Consider the following 22749-nt stretch of genomic DNA (forward strand, 5'->3'; position numbering starts at 1 on the left):
ACATGGGAATTTTGTCTTAGATTTACAGTTTTTAGGGAGTAAAATTGAAATCGTCAGTGGATAATCAGGGTTTTCTTCCAAGAATAAAGAAGTTGCACAATCTTAGCAACATTTTAAAGCTGCTGGTTCCTTTTTGCAAAATACAATCCACTTAAGAAACAACATATGGATTGCATTTTGCAAAAAGGAACCAAAAGTATTGCAACGTTGCTGAAATTGTGCAACTTCTTTTGCCTCAAAAGAGAAGCCTGATCATCTGTAAACATTTTCCATTTGACACGCTAAACACTGTAAATTTAAGGCTAAAATTACCATGTGTATTCCATACATCTGCGTGATTACAATAGTTTTATAGCTAAGGTTGAAGTTGAACAATCTTAGCAACATGGACATGCTCCTGGCTCCTTCTTGCAGAATGCAATCCATATATGCCATTGGTTGTGCCATGCAGAAAGGTGATTTTATGGAAGAGAGCCAGAGATCGTGGTTCCTTATTGCAAAATGTAATCCATTTAAAGTGAGTTTTTACCAGAAGCCCAGAGAAAATTAGAGTCGTTGCTCTAACGATGCTTATAGTTTATCAGCGGGCCGATTATTGACTTTGATTGGCAAATCTACGGACAAAGAAGACAAAAGGGATATAAAGGTATCCTATTTGTGGAAGCGGATGGTTGCATTGTGGACGAATGGGATAGGTAATAGACCAACTAACGGCAACCCATGATTGACTCTATAGTTGGTCCATCATTTTCACCCTTAGTCTATTAGGAACCACCCATTTCGACCAACAGGATCGCTTCATACTCCCCAAGTCTTCTTTCTTTATTGCTTCGTCTATCAATTTCAATAATCAGTCCGCCCTGTCCTATCTCTTTTTTGGTCATAATTACAATCATGCTCATGGTAGTATTTTTGTAAGCACATGTAATATTACGGTGAACACGGTATTAACATCACCGAGCTCAGCATTACAATCATCAAAATCCACGGTTGTAAGACCGTGCTTTGTGCTCTACTTCCCATTTCAACACAAAATGTCGGTTACTTTTTCTCCCTGTGTAGGCTTACTCACATGCAGAATATATCGTATTAGCCATTCTGCGATAAACCATTATGCTTGGTTTTTTTACGCAGAGTATTTCTTTAGCTGAGATAATGAGTGTGAATAATCAAATAGTTTTCAACGAATACCTCAACAAAATCCCGGCGATATAGGCATTTTTGGGTGTCAAATCTCTCACTTGACACTTTTAATTCGGTGTTCACTAACTTGGAAGGAGGAGAAACTATCTGATTCTTGAGGTTTACATACCTGAAACAAAAAAAAATTACAGACTCGTAACTTTATATGCTTCAAAATAATTAAAATGTCAACAAATAATAGAAAATAGAATAAAAGAAATTCAATAAACGAAATAATTAATGTAGAAATAACCAATATAGGAAATAGTTTACAGTGAGCACACTTGAAACTTGATTACACAAGTGACACTGTATCTACCAGTTTTGCTAAGTCGGAAAATAAGTGTATCAGTGGATACTAGATTCCGGATAAAGTATGATCCGTAGAAATTTATATTAGACAATGTTATATTTCTGATGACAATTTTCACGCAGCTAGAAACTTAGCCAGATGCATGATTACCTTTCAAAAATCTAGTGCTGTTCATACCAGAATGATCCATGGTTAAATCGCCAAAACGCAGGAGCGAGTTTTGTAAGACAGATTCAAAGTTCCGATTTCCAAATTTTTTAGAAATAAATCGTTTTCCCTTGAATTTTGGTAACAATAATACACTGAATCTCATGAAAATCGGTGTGCAATCATAATTTCATAATCGGAATTCATTTGCGACATGAAAAATCGAATCGTCAGTTAAAAATTGGGTTATCTTGGAAAAACGGGTCTTAGACTTATAGAGCTGCCGATAACTTAGTTTTTTTGGCTTATAAAGGAGCTTCTTTGAGAGCCTCCCGAAACCCAACTTTTAACCGAGATATCGATTTTCCTTACGTCACTAAATGACCTTACCGCATCAAATTATATTTGCAGACCACTTTTCAGCATAATACCAATCTATACAGGGAGGGTGCCAACTTGTCGAAATATGGAGCTCTTAGGGCCTCAAAGGGCAGCCAAGCTTCTGACACAAAAAATCGCACTGCCAATTTTCAGTTTCAAATTTCAAACCAAGATAGCCAAGAATATTCATAAATGAGCATTCTTCCACCTAAATGAGTGAATTTATGCAAAAACTAAGTCAAACGACGAGTGGTGACAATTGTAATAAGAGATCACTCTGGATAATCTGAATTCATAGGTTGGTTGCCCTTTTAATTTCACTTTTCATTTCCATTTTATACCCATTAGAATCAAAACTCCATCAAAAGAAACCCGCTCCCACAGATTATACTCAATAACTTGTGAGGCTATGTTTACATGTTGAGCCAATCGATATGGATACAATCGCACCAATTTGATGTACCGCATACGATCTATTGATCGAACACCACCAAGCAGCCTTATTTCGACCCGGCGAATTCGATCTCGATTTCGGGAATCTTCCTTCATCCCGAATCACCCTGTGAACGTAGCGCCTCAGATTACTCAATCGACTTTTGAGGCTACGTTTACACGTTGAACCAATCGATATCGATACAATCAGTGTATTGAATACGGTCCATTGATCTTAAATCACCGAACACTCTTATTTTGACCCCGACGAATCGATTGCGGGAATCTTCCTTCATCCCGAATCACCCTGAAAACGTAACGCCTCAGATTTCTCGATCAACTTTTGAGGCTACGTTTACACGTTGAACCAATCGATATCGATACGATCAATGTATCAAATACAGTCCATTGATCTTAAATCACCAAACACTCTTATTTTGACCCCGACGGATCGATTCTGGGAATCTTCCTTGATCCATCCCGAATCACCCTGTAAACGTAGCACTCGTTTCAGCACCGACTGATTCATCCGAGACGCAGACCCTTGGAGCGGCCCTTGACGGGACGGAGTACCGCTGTCTGCGAGCCGGGCCAGGGACGTGAATCATCGGCAACGCTGCCAAATCGTGCCGCGAGTCTCCGATACGGAGCCCTGGCTGTCGGATGGAGTGCGGGCGATGCGGCAAGGGTGGGGCCCGGCAGGCGGCGATGCACTTGCAAAGAACTTGCGCGCGAGAAGGGATCAGGCGCGGCGGGAATCAATTCGGGTAATTGAATTGACGGGACGCCATTTGAATGCTGATAGTGCCTCGGGCCCGGCCGGGGTGTAGTCGAGTCGAGGAGTCGGGAGAAGGCGCTGTCATTTTCGCGATGAAACAAGAAACGAGATCGCGAGTCAAATGGAACTCCTCGGCCGCCTTTATGGAAAAACCTCCCAACGATATTCGAGCATTGCCGAATTTTGGACGAAATCCAGGATGCTTATGGGCGTTGGTGATGGACTTCACTGGGAAAAAAAACACATTGGATCAAGAGTCCAGACTCTTAAAAACATCGACAAGAAAAAATACTCATGATCAATCAGATTTTTGCTTATATCAAGAACCAAGCCTCTTAATTTAAGCGGATTTCCTTTTGATTTAAGGTAAATCTGATTGAATCAAGAGTATTTTATTCTTGTCAATGTTTTCAAGAGTCTAGACTCTAGATCCAATGTGTTTTTTTCCAGTGTTGGGAAAATGCGCCCATTCTGCTAAGAGCCAGAGTTCCTTTATACTGAGAGTAAAGACAAAAAGAATCCATTTCTGATTGGGTCCTTTATTTCAGGGCTCCACGGTGTCACAGACAGGAAAAAGATTACAAATCACTGATTGCAAAGATTATAAACTTGAATGGACTGGGGAATTGGGGGCACGGCAAGGAACCATAATGGAAATAGAGAAGGAACGAAGACAGGAATTCGGGAGTGAGTTGATCAAAGATTACCAAAAACGTTCACTTTGTGTAATCTTTACTCCCGTTTGTGACATCCATGAGCCGCGCTGTCTTAACTCTCTTTATAAGGGGACTCTACTAAAGGCGATCTTGTTGGCACCGAGTAGAAATCAGGATATCACCGAGGTGGATCGTATTTGATAGTGGTTCGATGTATCGTTTGGTTCAAAACAATAGGTATCATGTATTGGTGCCGTGTTTGCCCCTACATTTGGGCCCAGTATGCAACAATGTTGGTCACTGTTGGGCAATAAGATTAAATCGGTAATAGGCATGATTGACTCGCTAACATGATTCTCTTTAGCAGGAAGGGGTGGAAACTCAAACTGTTCAGTTCAACACTAGAATTCCCTATTTTTCGTCCTCAAACTATGAATTTCTGACAATTTAGAACAGATGATCAGGATTTGACAACATCTGGCTGTGCATACTGCGTTTTTCCTGAGTAGAGCGGACTGTTGGTCGGCAAAGAGCAACTGCCGCTCGACGCTCGCTACACCCGAGCAGAAAACGGCCTCATCGGAAAATTGTTTCGATTTATCAGGTAAAGACATCAAAGCAGGAACAATATTCAAGATGACTCTTTCATTTTGATTTAAAGGAGGTCGAATGGAGATCGATCCATTTGCGTCAAAGACATTCTGACAAGGAGAGGGAGAGAGGGAAGAAAAAATCGTGCGGACTAAGAAAGAGTGGAGTCCATATTGTGCATTACCGCCGTCCTAACCAGGGTGTCATAAGTCAATTATAGCATTTCAATTTTTTGTCTAAAACTTCTTTTTTTTTTTTTTTTTTTTTTTTTGCAAGAAGACGTGCGCACTTTTTCTTGCCCCACTAATACCTTATTTAACCGTATGAATTTAAAAACTTACCCTAAAGTACCATTTAGAGGAAGTTGAAGTAGCAATTATCCTTTATTTTTACCCGTTCGGGTTTTGAAAGTTGCAAAAACACAAATTCGAGTCAAATATATCTATATCAATATCATTCGGTATTTAAATTTTTAAAAGTTGTCATGAATTTAAAACTCTAAAAATTACAAAAATGTAAACAGCAGATTACGTATTTAAAAATACATGTTTTCGTTGCTAAAAATTACTCAAAGTCGAGTTCATTCATTGATCATGAATGCGAATGTATCTTCATCGCAGCAGATAGAAATAGAAACAGAGATGTTATGTGCTCTTTTCTAATATTTTTTTCTAAGATTTGAAGAGTTGTTGGTATGTCTATGAGCGAGAAGTTCCTGGCGTCATTATACATAGGACAATCAAATAGTATGTGATCTAAATTTTCTAACGGCTGCAAATTACACGAAGTACCCTAAAGTAATATTGTGAACTACCTTCAGATCCTCGTTGAAAAAGGCTTCACGAGGTAAGACTGAAATACTGAACCCAGTGAAATGTCAGTCTCGAGTGAGTGTGTGCGCCATTGTAAAGGTGTTTGCTCAAAAGCAACATTACTGAAATCTATGTGCGCACGGGAATGAATGGAGAGGGGTAGCTTCCAAATGTCTCATTATCGACGGGAAAGAAAACAAAAGAGTAATTTAGTGTCACGTCATTTTCATTGCATATATCCCGGGCGCGAAGCAGCGCGACGCTGGCAGTATTTATATCCTCACGACCCCCAACTCTTTCCCTTTTGTGTTCTTTGGCTTCAACGCTGAGCCAATGCAATAATTCTCGGTTTAACTGATTAAACCGTCAAACTCAGGCATCTCCCTCCCACTGTCTGTAATAATTAGTGCTCAAGCACATTATGACGAAGACGCCGGCACAAAGAAAAATTTAAACCTCACTGCACCTTATGCTAGACTGTAGTTCGAAAATCTCCCTCTTTTATTATTTTCCTTGAGAAAATAATTTTGAAAAAAGTGTCCGTTGGACATCGATGGCTAGGAAACAATATCGCCAATCTCCAGACTGACAATCTCGCAGGACCAAGAGAAACTTCGTCATTTTTGTAATCTTCAGGTAGGGTTTATAATTTTAGTTGTACGGTACAGCGTCTTTACAACGGTCTCATGCAGAATCGGAGTAAATTAAAAACATCTGCTTGCATTGGCGGATCCAGCAAATTGGCAACATTGTATTTTCTCCATTTAAACCTATGGAAACGTATCGATTCTTGGAGGGGCCAGGTGCTTTCTCGAGAATCGATTATTTAGCATAGTTTTAAATGGAGGAAATCCGATGTTGCCAAATTACTGGATCCGCTACTATCTGCTTGCGTATTTAATACCGAAGAGTGCGGCCGAGCCGCTGACTCATTTTCGCCAAAATTGTCAGTTAGGCGGTTTTGTTCCTTAGCCTGTGATATACTGCTGCATTTTAAACATTGTTATTTCAAGATTATCTTGATGGTGCTCCAGCATCCTGATAATGTAGTTTACTTCAAATAGAATGTTTCAGATATTTTCCTAGGTATAATTTCACTAAAAAACAGGGAAAAAAACGAAATTTGAAGAAAAAGGTGAGAACCAAATCTAATGTAAATGCCAGATTACTTCTTTGCCGTGAAATGTTTATTAAACTACAGGCTGAAGATTCAGTGCTGTAGATAGGGCTAACCGGAAATCAGTCGATCGACTAGAACTATTTCAAGTTTAGTCGCAGGTATGAGAAAAGACCGGAATTCCGCGATCTAAACTTAACGTTGGAGAAAATTCGTCGATTTCCGGGTGAAGGGACTTTACCTCATTCCAGGGTTGTAAAACTGACCCAATTTTTTTCTCCCTTCGCAAAGAATGGCAAAGCATGTCCATAATTTATCTGCTTTTTACTAGTGGCCCGAGGGGAAATCGGCGCAATTCTCAATGAGAATCGCCCAACAGTATTCGAGCGAAAACACTATAAACGCGGGTGGAAATCTTGCAACGCACAAATATAGTTACGTTCTTTCGTCCGGGGAACGAAAAATTTACGTCACGTACCGGCCTCTTCCGCCTTTCCACTTCCGGCGAGGCTCTAACCCACGATGAATATTTCAAAGGCCCACCTCAAAATCTGGCGTTGTCTTCGGCGCATGAAAAAAGGCAAGCTCAAAAGGCCGGAGCGCATTTAGGAATTAATGAGGAAATAATTGAATAATTAAAAATCCAGTTGATGTTGGGTGCATTACTTTTCGACTCGAGCCATATTGTTCTCTGTTCCTCTTCGCCTGCCGGGGCTTACTTTCGCGGGTTTTGGCGAGCCCCCCCCCCCCCCCCCACCTCGCTTATTCCCCAATCCGTTCACGCCCGGCGAGGAAAAGTTAGATTGAGGTTTAAAATTCAATTAGATGCGAGGGGGAGGGCCTCCGCCCGTGTCTAAAAATATAAAAAGAGGAGGAAAGTTTTTCACCTAATTTTTCATTCCGAGCCTACCCCCTTGTCCGCGCGCTGCATGCTGACGGCTCTCGTGGCGTTTCGAGCACGTAGCGGGGGCACCTGTCTACGAAGAAAGAAAGTGTATAGAAACTGAAGTCTAAACTTATCGGGGAAGTGCATTTCTCATCACGGTTCAGCGAATCGATGAGTGATTGGACGAAAAAGGCTGGGATAGCAGGGGCGCTTTCTGTTCTAAAATTTAAAAGAAACGATTGATTGAAACGAAGGGGGTACAGAGCTTATCGACGGTGTAAGTCGGCAATCACATAACGATGTTTGCGACGTGGCAGACTTCCGGTCATACTTTATTTTTTAAATGGAAAACTATACTCAACGGCACGTCTTTAAAACTGCCGTGATTTTTCTTCTCTGTGCAAAGAAAATTCTGCGAAAACCTCAAGGAATGGTGTCAATTGGTTCTCCTTTGAAAAATAACATAGAGGCGGGGCTTTTCAGACACCACACACGAGATATGTGATAGCCGACTTACGCCGTCGCTATGCGTACGCATATTCCCACTTCACCTTAAATTTTGAGACAGTTCAAAAGGCGTCTTTCATTATTTTTAATTCTACAAATAGCTTTTATCTGTTTTTTATACGGCTATTTTAGGTGGCCTCTTTCACCGACAGGTCCTCAACAGACGAAAAAGAGAGAATAAGAAGGATAAATTCTTTTGAGAAGGAGAGAGAGCGAACATCCATGTCCCTCTGATGACGAGATTTGAGACCATCGAATCTTGCCAATCTGGTCGAGATTCGAACCCGTGACCTCCGGATCAATTTAGTCAGATGGTAGAACGGAAAAGGATATCTCATTAGATGATATCGACTTTGTCAATTCTGTTTGAAATATATGTAGATAGGAGTGAGTTTACTCAACTATTTGACCCACTCTTTTCCATTAAAAAATTAAACTCCCTCCAAAATGATCAAAGCGAAGAAAAGTTTAAGTTATCTCCAGAAGATTTTGGTACTGTCTGTGCAAAACAAAAGTTTCTCACTCAAAACCTTCTTGATCTCATTAGAAGAAGTGCTATTACCGACAAAACTCGAGCAGGCTGAGACTGTCAAAATTAAAGCGCGCGAGATAGAAGTACTCGACAAAATCTTATGGAGAATAGAAAGTGCCAACAGGAGGGGAGCGGCTTAACTATCGTCAAAAATAAGGCCCGTTTGCATGATCATATCTTGAAAATAAATTCATCGAGCAGAAAACAGCGTGCCTATTCATCGTCGCACGGTCCTTAAATATAATTTATTGAGGACAGTTAGAAAATAACCTAAACAAGACATAAATCAGAAAAAATGTTTGAGAATTTCAACGTTAAATTTAGAAGCTAGCGTGACGACGTGCGAAGACCGAAATTTATGGTCCAAACGCGGCTGCTAATTGGAAAAGGAAGTGGCGGGAAAACGCGTCGCGTCGCCGTCCGGATAAAAGTTTCAACGCTTCTTCTGCGGCGGCATGACAAGCGCTTAACCACCGCGCGATTCTATTTGATGTATATATTTACTCACCTGTTTATTCATTTGAAAAGAGACCTCGGCGCAACCCTAAGATATATTTTTCTCGTTTCTTAGGGATGAAAATTGTATTTTCAACGAAAGGAAGGAAAGTGATAAGAAAGGGGGTATATTAGTGCTTGAATTTGCACAGGTCTAATGATCTCGTCCAAGAAGAACAAGGAAAATAGAGATAGCATCAGAATCATTAGGTTGGGTATGATTTCCTAAAAGGCATGGCAATTGTCAGTTGTGCTGGTCACAGAATTGTGCTTGATGCTTCTTTTTCACTAGCTAAAAATAATTAGATCCGTCCAAAGAGCAACTTCCTACGTTCAATACTAACCGAGAGATCACGCCTTACAAAATTCCGTTAACGACGTCATCCACCGTGGTAGTGACACCCTTGGTTTCTTCCACCTTGCTTTCATCCAAGTTACACGTTGAGTAACCAGGTGCAAATGCGTGTCTCCCTTTACTTAACTGATGAAAGAAAGGTGGAAAAAATCAAGGGTGTCACTACCGCGGTTGATGACGTCATGAACCGAATTTTCTGAAGCGCGATATCTCGGTTATCATTGAACCTAGAAAGTTGCTGTTGGACAGATCTTAATATATGTACTTTCAGTTGATCGACAAGAATCAACCATCAAGACGCAATTCTGAGACCAACGCAACTGATTCATTGAGGGGCTCGGAGGACAAGGCGCATAAATGCAGTTTTCGCTATTTCGCGAAATACGTGTTTGAAGTTTCGAAAGCACATTGATCTTTAAGGCGGAAAGAAAGTTCAAACTGACTTTTGGATGCTTGAAAATTGGAATTTAAGTGCGAATTTTTCACAGAACATGCATTTAGACTAGTTTTACTTGAAATCGTTAACATCTCAATTTTTTCAAAATTTTCACTAATGCGCCTTGTCCTCCAAGTCCCTCCATTGGTCTCTTTTAAGTTCATACTCGATTGATTACTTTAAACTTTGCACGTGGAATTTTCCAGGAACCCGCCAACGATCGGATTAGAGCACTCATCGCGATCGGTGGGAGGCATCGCTCGGGAGGTGAAAAATTAAGCGCCCAAGCTCGGATTCAAAATCGAACCCCCCCCCCCGAAACTCCTGTTTACGCGCTCATAAATCAGGTTCTAACGAATCGGGACTCACGCATTCTCCAGTGGCGCATTTTTATCGAGCTTAAGTGGATATAAGTTTGTGTGACAAATTGTCTCATAAGTCAAATAAAGCGGAGCCAACCTCTCTGGTATCCAGCGTCCCACCCCCAACTCGCGACATGAGATCAAATTTCCCCCCGCGCGTGCGGTAAAACCCCAACCCTTTCCCTCCTCCCTCGCCATCCCTTGCCGTCGCGTCTCGCGCATCGGATCAGATTTTCAATGATGGCGCATGAAAGAAACAGCGAGAGTGACGGTCGTTACCTCCTCCTCCAACTGTGAAAAACTTCGGCTTCCACCTCTTTTTAAAGTTCCTCGAACATTCCTGGCAGATCAAGCGTTACCTCTACAGCTTCCCTCGAACAGGGTGGCATGAATCGTACGAAAGAAATGAAAGATTGGAAGTTTTAGTGAAATATTTCATGAAATTTCTTGAGGCTGTGAAATATTTCATATTTGTCAGGGGCTATAGTATGCAACCCGCACTCAAACACACAAAAATAGATGCAAGTCACAAATAATACATTTTGCGAAAGATGAAAAGCAGCCGGTATTTTCCAATATCTTTCACAGATTTCTGAAATTTTATGAAATAATTCAAGTGAAATTTCAAGATTTCATTTTCATGATGTTCTGCCACCCTGCCCTCGAATTGTCGCTTCTCATACGAAAGGGCCTATATCTCCTTCTGAATGGGGAATTCGTAGCAGTGTAAAATTTGGTGATTTTTATGTTAAAGATGAAACTATTGAGATACCTATCTGAGCACGATAGAGATTGGAGTACGATTGAAGGTAATGTGACAAAATAACCGAATCTGCCAAAATACATGCGTTCAAATGGGAAATGCCGCTAGATGACGTTAAAAGTCGGCACACTTTCTCACTTTTAAAGCTATTATTTTGCCACAATTTTCCATATCAGAGAAAAATTATGAAAAACACCGCAAATTCAGCTCATTAGACAGACTCAAATGAAGCAATGACATTTTTTCGTGGAAATTCTCTGTTTCAGCATCAGCCATGCGGGCCAATTACTGAGATTGATATAGACAAAGAAGACAAACTGAAAATGAAGCAATTCTATTGGTGGAGGCGGGTGGTTGCAACGGACAAAGGAGGTACGTTATGACGGCAACCCACCAGAGACCCTTTAGTTAGTCCATGATTTTCCCATTTTGTCTATAACAACCACCCGTTTCAACCAATGGGATCGCTCCTTGTTCCATAGGCAGATCCAGGGCGGGGCTCCTTCCTCTCAAATACATTTTCCTCTCTTTTTCCAATAGTTGGGAAGAGCACCGAGCTGAGAAAATGCTCAATTTTCACCCGTGACTCCATTTCCTGAGATATTCGGCCACCATTGCTCGGCTGTGCAATTATATTGCATAATAGGATTGAGCGGGGCGGTATTATCGGCATAAATACATGCATTACACGGCGTTGATTATTTGATGACGCACTCGTTATTCAGCGCAACGCAGATGAGCAGTAAGCCGAAAATCTGCGAGTGGGCGTAAGCTGTATTTGCCGTAGACAGGGGGATGAAGGGGTTTAAGAGGGACTCTCAGGATCTCCGCTTTGAGATAGGCGCCCCGAGGGGGGGGGGGGGGGGGGCAGGGGGCGGAAAGGGAAGGCCGATTATGCCCACAGCCACTCACCGCGTGCTAATTACTTTCGATCGACCGCCAAACAGGCAACTACTTCTTAAATAACTCCTCGAATCGAGCAAGTACCTCACCAAACGTCGCTCTTGCCAACACACTCGTAAAATAACGTGCCCCGGTCGTGGAAACCGCCGAAAATCGGACGCGATCCGGCAAGGGCGGCGCGAGCACTCCGCGAAGATGTTGGCCGCCGCGCCGCGCGACGCGGCTCATCCCAATAATATTTCCCTTTCTAATCTACCCTCCTCCGTCCCCCTCCCCCGGGCGGGACCCATTTCCCCTCGCCATCCATTCAAACATCAAACATTACTGTCCCCGCCCCTCCGGGCGCTAGCGAAAGCAATGGTCCGAAAAACTTTGCGCGTTCTGCTCTAATCTACAAATCATTCGCTTAATGACGTCATATCCGGTATCTCCCCGGGCCGGGAGAAAGTCCGGACCCCCGGCCCTTCGCTGCACCCAAAAAACTCGGCGCGCCGCCCCCGCCCGCCCGAAAAGTCGCCCTCTCGCCGGTTTCGATGATGGCAGTTGCCCCGTCGAGGGCGAGCTCCGGCCATCGAGGAAAATGGAGTTGTTAAACGGCTCGCGTAAACAGGAATCGCAACTTTCATCGCCTGGCATCGAGGAGGGGGAGGGGAAGAGGGGGAGAGGGGGTTCCTCTGAATTATTTTTCGGAGAGAAAGCGCGATTATTAGAATCCCTTTGTGGAGAGCGTTAGGGCGAATCTCGGGTTCCGATGTCATAAACTGTCAAAAAGATTACACAGTTCGTAAAGTTTTTCGAAATCTCTTATCGACTTTCCCGAATTCCTGTCTCCGGTCTCCTCGCTTATTACTCCGTTTGTTCTTTGTCGTATCTTTAATTCATTGATCCGCAGTCACCGAAAAAAAAAGTTACGGGCTGTATAGACATACCGTCCGTGCCGGACTCAGAGGTCGAGAGGTCCGGGTACTGGAGCCGTAATTTTGATTGCTCAGGATGCCTCGCCCGGAAGTTTCGGCCTCTGAGCCCGAAAAATTGACGATGTGTCTATATAGTCCTACATACGGCTTCCACGGCCGGAGTTTTTCTCCAGTGTTCCAGTTTATGACTTTTACAAGTTGCTGAAATATATTGTGTGAGGACATGATTGGTGGCGGTCAGAGACGGGAAGGCATGCCAACTCGAAACGAATTCCAGAGGTCTAATTCTCTTTAAAGTGTGGTTTTCATCATCAATAATTTATATACAATACAATCAGTTCTTACCGAGGAAAACACTATCTCGGTAGAACGCAGACTCGGAGAGGCTTAAAAAAAAGGAGTAGTGGGCGAGGGAAGTTTTTTTCGCAATGGAGGAAAAAAATGTACATGTAAAGATCGGGAAAAATTGGCCAGTTTTGAAATGAGGTGTGCGGAGAAGTCGACAGCCCTATTCGTTGAAGAACAGATATTAAATAAATAAGCACAAAAGGCATATGAAAATAGTAGAATTAGTTGATACGGCAAACGGTTTATCGAAGGAAAAACTATAAGTTGGGGTAGGGAAAAAGTTTTCACTTTCACTAGAAATGGTCAAATAATTCTATTATTGATATTCCTAGACATACATGAATCAATCATAGATGGGTCCAAGCTCGATCCGTTTCCTTCTTTTTTCACATTCACCCATTTGCCCCTTTCTCTCATATTCCCCTTTTTTGTGAATATATATATAAATGGGTTTCACCTTGCAGAATTTTGAAAAAAGCACTTTATCTTTCAGAATGATTATTATTATTTTCACTTTATTGCGAGTTCCTGAGATGTTTTCCAGTGTACATCCTGGGAATGTTCACTCAGACGCTACGGTCAATGTTCGAATACGTTTCTGCTGGATCTGTTTGCGTTCCCAAATCCCAAAATTTACCATCTCTGAATTACTTCGTGATTAAGTTGATCCTTGCTTGCGAGTTCGTAAATTTCTGACACATAGTCGATTCAGGAGCTTTCAAAGCTTGTGTTCCTTACAGAATCAACACTGCGGAACACGGATTACACCTATACTACCGTGCCGAGGAAAAACGCCGTATGAGCCTTCAGGCGTTACCAAATTTCCTTCGACAATCCACGAATTTTCTGGAAAATTAATAAATATTTCTCTTCAAATTTTTCGGAGGATTTCGTTCAAAATTTGATTTTAAAAGTCTGAGAATTTCAAAGAAAAAATATTAATAACTTTCTTCAAAAATAAATACTTTCCGAGAGGGAATTTGGCAAATTTCGAATGCTTATAAGACGGTTTTACTTAACACGGTAGCATAGGGCAGGGTCATTTTTCACCATCGATCCATAGTCGCTGAACCTAAATAGGCTTATCGTCGTGCCAAAAGTTTGGTTGATTTTGGAACTCAAATATCATATAAACACAAGACTTGCATGGCTTCATGAAATTTGGATGGATATCTGAGAGTGAATTCTTTTAGGGCAAGCCGCAGAAGAATGTCACTCTGTGAAATGCACTTTCAAGAATAGGTGCATACCTAAAATGATCTTTGTTTATTTGTTATACGGTCGCTAAAAAAATGAGGGGAGTAAAATTAAAGCAGTATTGCCGTGACAGCGAAGAGAATCGCGTACGAGCAGACATGAAGTTTTGAGCAGATGGCTCACTAGCGTTTGAGCGGAACATTTTATTGAAAGAAGCATCCGTTCTTTGTCAAATTGCCACTAACCATTCGAAATATTACAATGAGAAATCGTTTGGATGATTTACATTTGATCGATTTGATTTCAGTCATAAAAAAAGGATATTATTCATTTTCGTATTAGGCTGGTGTTAGGCAAGACGGTCGCAAGTGAAATCTTCTGCATACTTTTTTGATTGCGTTTTGGACACAAAACAAGCACATTTTCAAGTCAGAAATTGGCAGAAAAAGGCGGCATTTTACTTGAGAGCACTGTTTTGTTCGGTTAACTAAAAATCTATGAATTTTATTTCAAATACATAAAACGGGCATTTTTCATTCTCATGTTAGGCAAGGTAGCCGTAAGTGCTATCTTCTGCTATTCTGATGGTTTTCGCGGTTACGTTTCGGACACCTAACAAATAAATTTTCAGGTTAGAATTGGCAGAAAAAGATGCCATTTTACTCGAGAAAACCGTCCTCCGTGGCTCTCTGGAGGAATAATGCTCTTTACGGCTTTTCTGTCTAAAACACCGTAATTTTTGGCGCACTTACGGCTTTCTCATATGCCTAGTTCTCTTACAAAAAAATACGAATTTCGCCGTTTTAGCTATTTCAGTGATTCCATCTAGAAGGATATTACTAGATTAAAGGAATTTCGAAAGAAACTCGATTTCGAAAATTTGAGAGTTACGGCTCTCTTCGCTATCACAGCGGAATCGGCGATAAAACTGAATATATCTCTCGGTGGATTACAAAATATTAAGGACAGGACTCGATAAACTATGGTGGAGGGTTTTGCAATCTGTTGTAAGAAAGAGAGCGGCGCTGCGAAACAAAATTGATAGGAACAATTCAAAAGTGGCACACAAGAGGAGGATGGTCCCGGCGGCCGGGAGCCGAGGAGGGAAAAGACGGTGAGCGAGAGAGAAAAGTAAGCACCTAACCCAGAGCCAGAGCGTGGAATTTGCCGAATATCGATTACGCCGAGAAAGAGCTCGGCAGACGGAGCCAAGAGATACCGCAACCATGCGGCAACCGGCGAGGCACATCTGTGCACCACGTTGCGTCGCTCCATCGTCCGGCGCGGCCCTGTGCACTACTTATATCGAAACGCTTTCCCCTTGGTTGATCTGCTAAAATTCCTGTTTACAGAGCTCACAACTGATTCCTTTAGTTTGCCATGGAAAATGCTCTGTAAGTAGACTAACGATAGCATATGTCAGCGGGCTGATTGTTGAAATTGATAGACAAAGCAATGGACAAAGAGGACAAAAAGAGTATGGAGCGATCCTGTTTGTTGAAACTCGGTTCTTTTAGACTAAGAGGGTAAATGATAGTTAACTATATGGTCACTCGTGGTTAGCCGTTAGTTAGTCTATGACCTACCTCCTTCGTCCATTGCAACCACCCGCTTCCACCAATATGATCCCTCTTTGTCTTCTTTGTCTATAGCTTTGTCTATCGATTTAAACAATCAGCCTGCTGCACTAAGTGCGATTAAGGCATGGGAAAAAAGAGAAGGAAGTTGTTGGATGATGATATACGACCTTTCAATTAATTGTGTTAGAACTCCAATGAATTAGGTGACTAACCCAAATGTTGCGGTACTATCACGATTACTTGGAAATGTTCATATCATCCAACAAATTGGGGTAGCGCCACAATTTTAGGGTACAACCCCTAAAAGTTTTTTTTCCATGGGAATTGGTGGTGCGACAGAGAGACCCCTTCTGCATTCTCACTATAGTTGCTACACTTTTCTAAATCAAACTCGATGGCAGGTGTTTCTTTCTACAGAAAACTACTAATATTATCTTGGCATTTCTCGAAATTCTAGTTAACAGTTTAAAAACATATCCTCATTTTATTAATTTTTAATGTACTTCAGATTTTTACTCAGTTTGCTCCAAAAAAATTAAATGAATAAAAGAAAATAAAGACAATTTTAGATGAGATTTTTTAATTCGACAAGCTTTGAAGTTTTTGGAAAATAATTTAAAAAGTTTTTTGAGATAAATTTTGTACAATACGTAAATTTATTTTTTAAATCTTCTCACGTTTCCTAAATTTTCCAGATTTAATAAAATCCCGATACTTTACGATCTCTTCTCTAGAGTTTACCACCTTTCAAACAAAATAGAGAGGTAGACAGAAGAGAAATCTTTCAATCAGTTAGAGTGTCTGAAAAGGCACTTTTGTAGCACCACGCTTGTCGAATTGCAGATAGTCAGCAGCGTTGTTCCTTAGACGACTTAATAGAACTTGCGCAATGTCATTATTGACCCCTTGCGTTGACGCGTCCTAGTTAACGCCCCAAAAAGTTCGCTCAATTACACAATCCTGCACTAATAGCAGCCATGCAGCGCCATGCTGTTATGTGCTGAGGAAAAACGCCGTATGAGCCCTCAGACGTTGCCAAATTTCCTTGGAAAAATCACAAATTTCAAAGGGAATTAGGACACATTTTACACCTAATTTGTCGAGAATTTTGTTTGTGATTCGATCTTACGTGTCTGAAAATTTCAAGGAAATATATTCATAACTTCCCCCAAAAATAAATATTTTCCGAGAGGAGATTTGGCAACATTTGAATGTTCATACTGCGTTCTTCCTGAGCACGTTAGAATGGGGGGGTGGGTCATTTTGAGCGGTCTCGGAGTCTTACAAAGGGACGCGAGTTGATGCAAGTTGAACGCGGGCCGTGTCGTGCGATGGGCGATTGATAGGAAATTAACGGGACTAAACAACACTTGTTCCTATTTATATAATGGTCGTAATGGGTCAAATGGCCCTTCGGATTCCGACCCCGCTCTCCGGAGGCCGGAGCCACCATCCTGTAATTGAGCCTTCCATGCTTAGGCCTCGGCCGAGACCCACGACGCATCGCACCCTTGCGAAAACATCGCATTGCGCTTCGGACTTAACTTCGACAACCGTAGTGCTGTCATTTTATTACGTCAGAAATTGCGGGGTTCCCGGATTGAATTCGCATTTTCTTAAGTTCCGAGAAAAATTCCGATTTCCTAAAGCTTTGAGAAAAATTCCAATTTCCTGAGGCTTCGAGAAAAATTCCAATTTCTTGAAAGTTCCGACGATAAATCCGATTCATAAAAGTTCCGGGAAAAATTCCGGAATACGCCCGGATTAAGTTCCGAAGATCGTTTAATTTGATCAAAAATCGGTCAAACTAACGAAAACCCCAAAATTCCGGGGATTTCGGAGATTCCAGGAAAAGTTCCGATAGTCGGAATTAATTCCAGGAAATGGCAGCACTATAAGACTAGGATGTATTTTAAGACGGAGTAAAAATTGCAACGATTAAGTTTTGAATTCAATTCGGAAGGTCAATTCAAAAATTGGGTAAATGATACAAACTTCTGCCGATGGGATGAATCTGAACTTCCATCGAGGGATATTTAGTTCTAGGTTTACACCCATTGAGACTGTATACCATATTTGTTCGTGAATATGCACCTTGAGGCGACAAAGTGCATGTTAAAAATGCAGCTATCATAACAGTTCGGATAGTTTATACACGAAAGATGGGTTTGAAATGAGCTGAACTTATGGCGAGGTCTCCTGCCGACGAAAATGTAAGACGAAGATACGTCTAATTTACGGAGATAAAATACCATCTAGTGGTAATTAAATGATTTGCAAGCGACATGTTGGCTCCAGCCTAACCAACGAAGATGGCACTGAATGCGGTGCAAAGATACGACTATTCCTGCTCGATGGCTAACCGTGTTGCCTGACACAAAAATGAAGGCGCGCCCTTTGCCTTTACTGCATCGTTCCTAAAAGAGACGAGAGACGGCATTGAATGCGGCGCAAAGATACGACTATTCCTGCTCGATGGCTAACCGTGTTGCCTCACACAAAAATGAAGGCGCGCCTTTTGCCTTTACTGCATCGTTCCTAAAAGAGACGAGAGACGGCATTGAATACGGCGCAAAGATACGACTCTTCCTACTCGATGGCTAACCGTGTTGCCTAACACATAAATGAAGGCGCACTCTTAGCCTTTACTGCGTAATTTACTTTGTCTCTGCTAACAAAGACTACGAAACAACCTACCTAAACCGGGAAAACATGTCTCAAGTTATCAATATTTAAGATATTTTGTCTTCCTTTCCTTCCAGAGGGGTGGATCACTACTACACATATCACAAAACTAGAACAAGATAGGACTAAAACGGTCAAGCTGAGAAAGAGTGTAATGGTTCCAATTCACCATTTCACTGCCTTTTCATGGGCTTTTATCTGGCAGACAGGCGTCATTTCCCGATAAGAGGAAGTGGACGGACAACAAACCGGCTAATATTTTTATTGAGCGGCGATTGGTCGGGGGTTATGGATTCGAAAGTTGATACAGGTCATCCGCATTACGTTCACGCGGCGCGGCGTCTTGGAATTAGGGTCGACGCTAGTGGCGCACCCCTTTGTCTGGGGCAAGTCTCAATCAATCACGAGGGGTGGTTTGATGCTCCCCGGAATCTCCTTATCTGTTTCGCTCAATCATAATTCGCACCCCACCTTCCCGATCCACTTGTTCCGACCCGGGGCTAATCACTTGTCGTGTTTTATTAGTCATCGCAAGAGTGCTCAAATCGTGGCGTCACTAATGTGAAGTGATGCAGCTCGATTCAAATCGACAGAATTCTGTCTCTTCATCGGCCAAAATTTTGACTCTTCTCTCATTTTAAATCAGTTCTTATAAATATTGAAGGCAAACAGTCAAATTACGCCCATGACTACACACCGTGTCGAATGATCAATCATTTTGTCTATGCCTACCCTACGCGGAAAAATTTTCAGATTATTTCTGGTTAATGATTCTAATGGACCACTAGATAAGGTACGAATTTCAGCATTCTGATACATGCTTCTTAACCAAAATTTTACGTAAAACACGATGCACACAACGAAAATTACCGAAATTAACTCCTTCCGAAGATATTTAATGATTCTTGATGCGTGAATTCAAACCACCCGCTCATGAAAACTCAATGCTCTACGTGATTCACATCGCGCGCTAAACGTTATCATGACAGTCTCTGCGATATAAAAATCTGGCAACCTCAATCTTGACGCTTTGGCTCAGTTATAGCAAATTGCTAATAGCTTGAACAACACATGATGGGAAATGAACATTGCTCGATTGAGAAGCTCGCTGAAACCGTTGTAGTGGGCGATTTGACTCACGTAGAGCTTTGAGTTTCTTGTGAGCGGGCAGTTCAAATTCCTCGTAACCAATGTGTAATAAAAACGTTAATATCTTCGTTAGGAGTTGGTTTCAGTAATTTTCGTTGTGTGAATCGTGTTCTATGTGTAATTCCGGTTAAGAAACATGTATCAGATCGCTTAAATTTGTACCTTGTCTAGTGGTCCATTAGCTGTTTGGCCCAGCCGAAGATAGCAAAAAAAAGACGAAAAATATGGAATCAAAAGTACCAATTTGAATAGTGATATCAATGACGGATAAGTCGTTCTTGAAATTAGTCAAAGTTTGCATCCAGGTTCCTAAACTTGGTCCGGTTATCATCGATCATTTCGTCTATGCCTACATGGAAAAATTGTCAGATTCTTCGTGGTTAATAATTCTAATTAGCTGTTTGGTCCAACCGAGGTTAGCGAAAAGAGACGAAAAATGTGGACTAATGTAAAAGCACCATTTGAATGGTGTCAATGACGGATATGTCGTTCCTGAAATTAGCCAAAAAATATGGATCCTGTTTCCTAAATTTGGTCCGACTATCATCGATCATTTTGTCTGTACCCAGGTACACAGAACAATTTTCAGATTCTTTGTGGTTAGTAATTCTAATAAAGTATATGGTCCAACCAAGAATTAGGTCAAGGATAGCAGAAAGAAACCCAAGTATGTGGACTCATATAGAAGCATCCGTTTCAGTGGTGGAATCAATGACGAATAAGTCGTTTCTGAGTCTAGCCAGAAAATTTAGACTCTGTTTGCAAAGCTTGGTCTATTATTATCTAATTATTATCGCATTATTATCCTGATTGGACCTTTTTTATTATTTCACTTTACTTTCAATCCAACGCGAACTTCAACCGTTTTCTGAGTTAACTTCGTGAGATTAAAAAGTGTCTATCGAAATTTGAACAAAAGGGGAAGGGAAAAATTCTGGATGTAAAAACGCTAAAAAGGGGTGATGATTGGGGGGTTTTTCTTGTATTTAGTCCAGTCTGTCGATCATTCTCCCGTGTGTCTGCACATGAGTCAAACGCAGGAAGAAAAACGTTTCGCCATGAAACTAGCATTTCCTTGAAGCGCTTCTACCCTTTTTCAGGCATTTGATATTTTCCTTCTCTCTGCGCGGATATGCTCGAGAAATATGATGGAAATAATAGCATATGTAACGGAGGAGACATAACAAGAAAAACACGGGCATCGCTCTAGGATTTTTCCCCGATTCAAATTCACTCGCAGCGCGCGGGAGAAACGCACCCCGGGACGGGGACGGTTTTGATCGTTTATTGAAAATTCCGGGGCTCTAGTTAGAAGTCAAAGTGTGACAGCGACATAACCCCCGACCCCTTCCAATAACCACCTCCTCCGCCTCCTCCAGCCTTCAAAGAGAATGTGTTTCTCGACGCCAATTTGGAGGCAAATGTGAAAAGTCAAAATAAATGTTTTCTTTGAGCAGCACGCTTGATTGGACCCTCTCGGTCCCCCTCGTTCGCGTCTTTGCCGAGTTGCCGAGAATCTACACATTTCCCTTCGAAAACCGAAATGAAATGTAAAATTCTTGAATTTTTTGGTGTGAGAATCGTCGTAAATCGTTGGGCTAAGTACGAAACTACGTATCTGCGTTCGCGTCTTTGCCGAGTTGCGGAGAATCTAGTCATTTCCACGCGACACCGAAATAAAATGTAAAATGCTTGAATTTTTCGTATGTAGTTGGGCAAAGTGCGAAACCACATATCTTCGTTTACGACGTTGCAGACTACCTGCCAATACTTTACTTTTTCTTCGGAGGGCTAGTCAACGTAATTTCTTGAAAACTTTCTTGAATTTTCTCTTTCTGTTGGCGAAATATTCTGTTTAGGTGATTACAAGCCGTGAAATCGGCTTGTTTCTCTACGAAAAAATAAGATAGGAATGAAAAATTTGAAAAAATTGAAAATCGAAAAGGAGATACGTGATTTCGTACTTCGGCAATCGACATATTGACTGGTTGAGTGTCTATGATAGCATCCGCGCCTCATATTTCGATCGCGTGACTGTAAAAACATACATTTTGAGCTGCAATGCTGAAAATTCGATGAATGCATCGATTAATTCTCATTGGTGGCACTGGAAGAGGTCGTGTCGATTGTTTGGATCCAATACGTTATGATGGAGAATCCCTGTATTGTGGCGTTATCACTAATGGTGTGGTTTACGCTAATTTTCCTATAGGAAGTTTATTATGGTACATGCATGAGGAGTCTTCTAAGCTTTGTGAAAAATCTCCTTGATTATTTTATTTAAAGTAGGTATTGAAAATACAGAGTGACAATTTTGCGTTCATTTATCTATTAGGAAAGAGTGTTACTCGTAGACATTGAATACCATTTAGTAGGAAAACCGAAAGGCAATAGAGTATTGTCTATTTTGAAATGAATTTTGATTTATTGATTAACTTTGAATATTTTTAAAAAAAGGAAAACCTAATCTAAGAGTTTATAATAACCAGCAAGAGTATTAGTAGTTGTAGTTAAACTGAAAGTTAGAAAGTAACTTTGTTTTAAACGTATCATCATACTCTATTATATATAATCACAGAGAGTAACACGTAACGCAAAATGCTGAGGTGCGAAGAACTTCGGGGTGTTGGGCCATAAAGCGGTCAGGAGCCATGTTTCCATGGCCTATTTCCATAAAAAGAGAAAAAAAAATTAAAAAATTAAATAAAATAAAAAATAAAAAATTTAAGGATAAGTCAATTTAGGTCAATTAGGGAACACCAGTCTTCATTTTCCGATTCGTTCAAATTAGTTGTAAGAGTGGGGTCTTCCGAAGACCGATGGACGATGTATGTTGACAAAGTTCTCTTCGTAATCATAAAATTCATTCGAGTATTACTAAACCGACCAAGCTTTCAGCATCCTCAGATGATTCAGCGGATCCCACGAGAACCGGCCGAAATAATTACGATCATATCTCTGGTTATACATCAGAGATTGGAGCGCAACTTCTGCACCCCTCCTATAATCTCCTCTGGTACCTCTCTGCATCCGTTTCTCCGCCACTAATTTTCTCTTATCATGTCATTACCACGTTATAGGCAGTATTTATTTCCCCTCGCCGCGCTATTAGGATTTCAGCACCCCTGCGAAGTCATACAAGACGCACGAGCGAGTAAGTAAAAAACTTGGTCAAGAAAAATTATGCGCGTGAGTATGGAGCGGTTTACACACTGGAAAAAAAAA

The sequence above is a fragment of the Bemisia tabaci genome, chromosome 3 (assembly GCF_918797505.1).
Source record: "Bemisia tabaci chromosome 3, PGI_BMITA_v3".
Taxonomy (NCBI): domain Eukaryota; kingdom Metazoa; phylum Arthropoda; class Insecta; order Hemiptera; family Aleyrodidae; genus Bemisia; species Bemisia tabaci.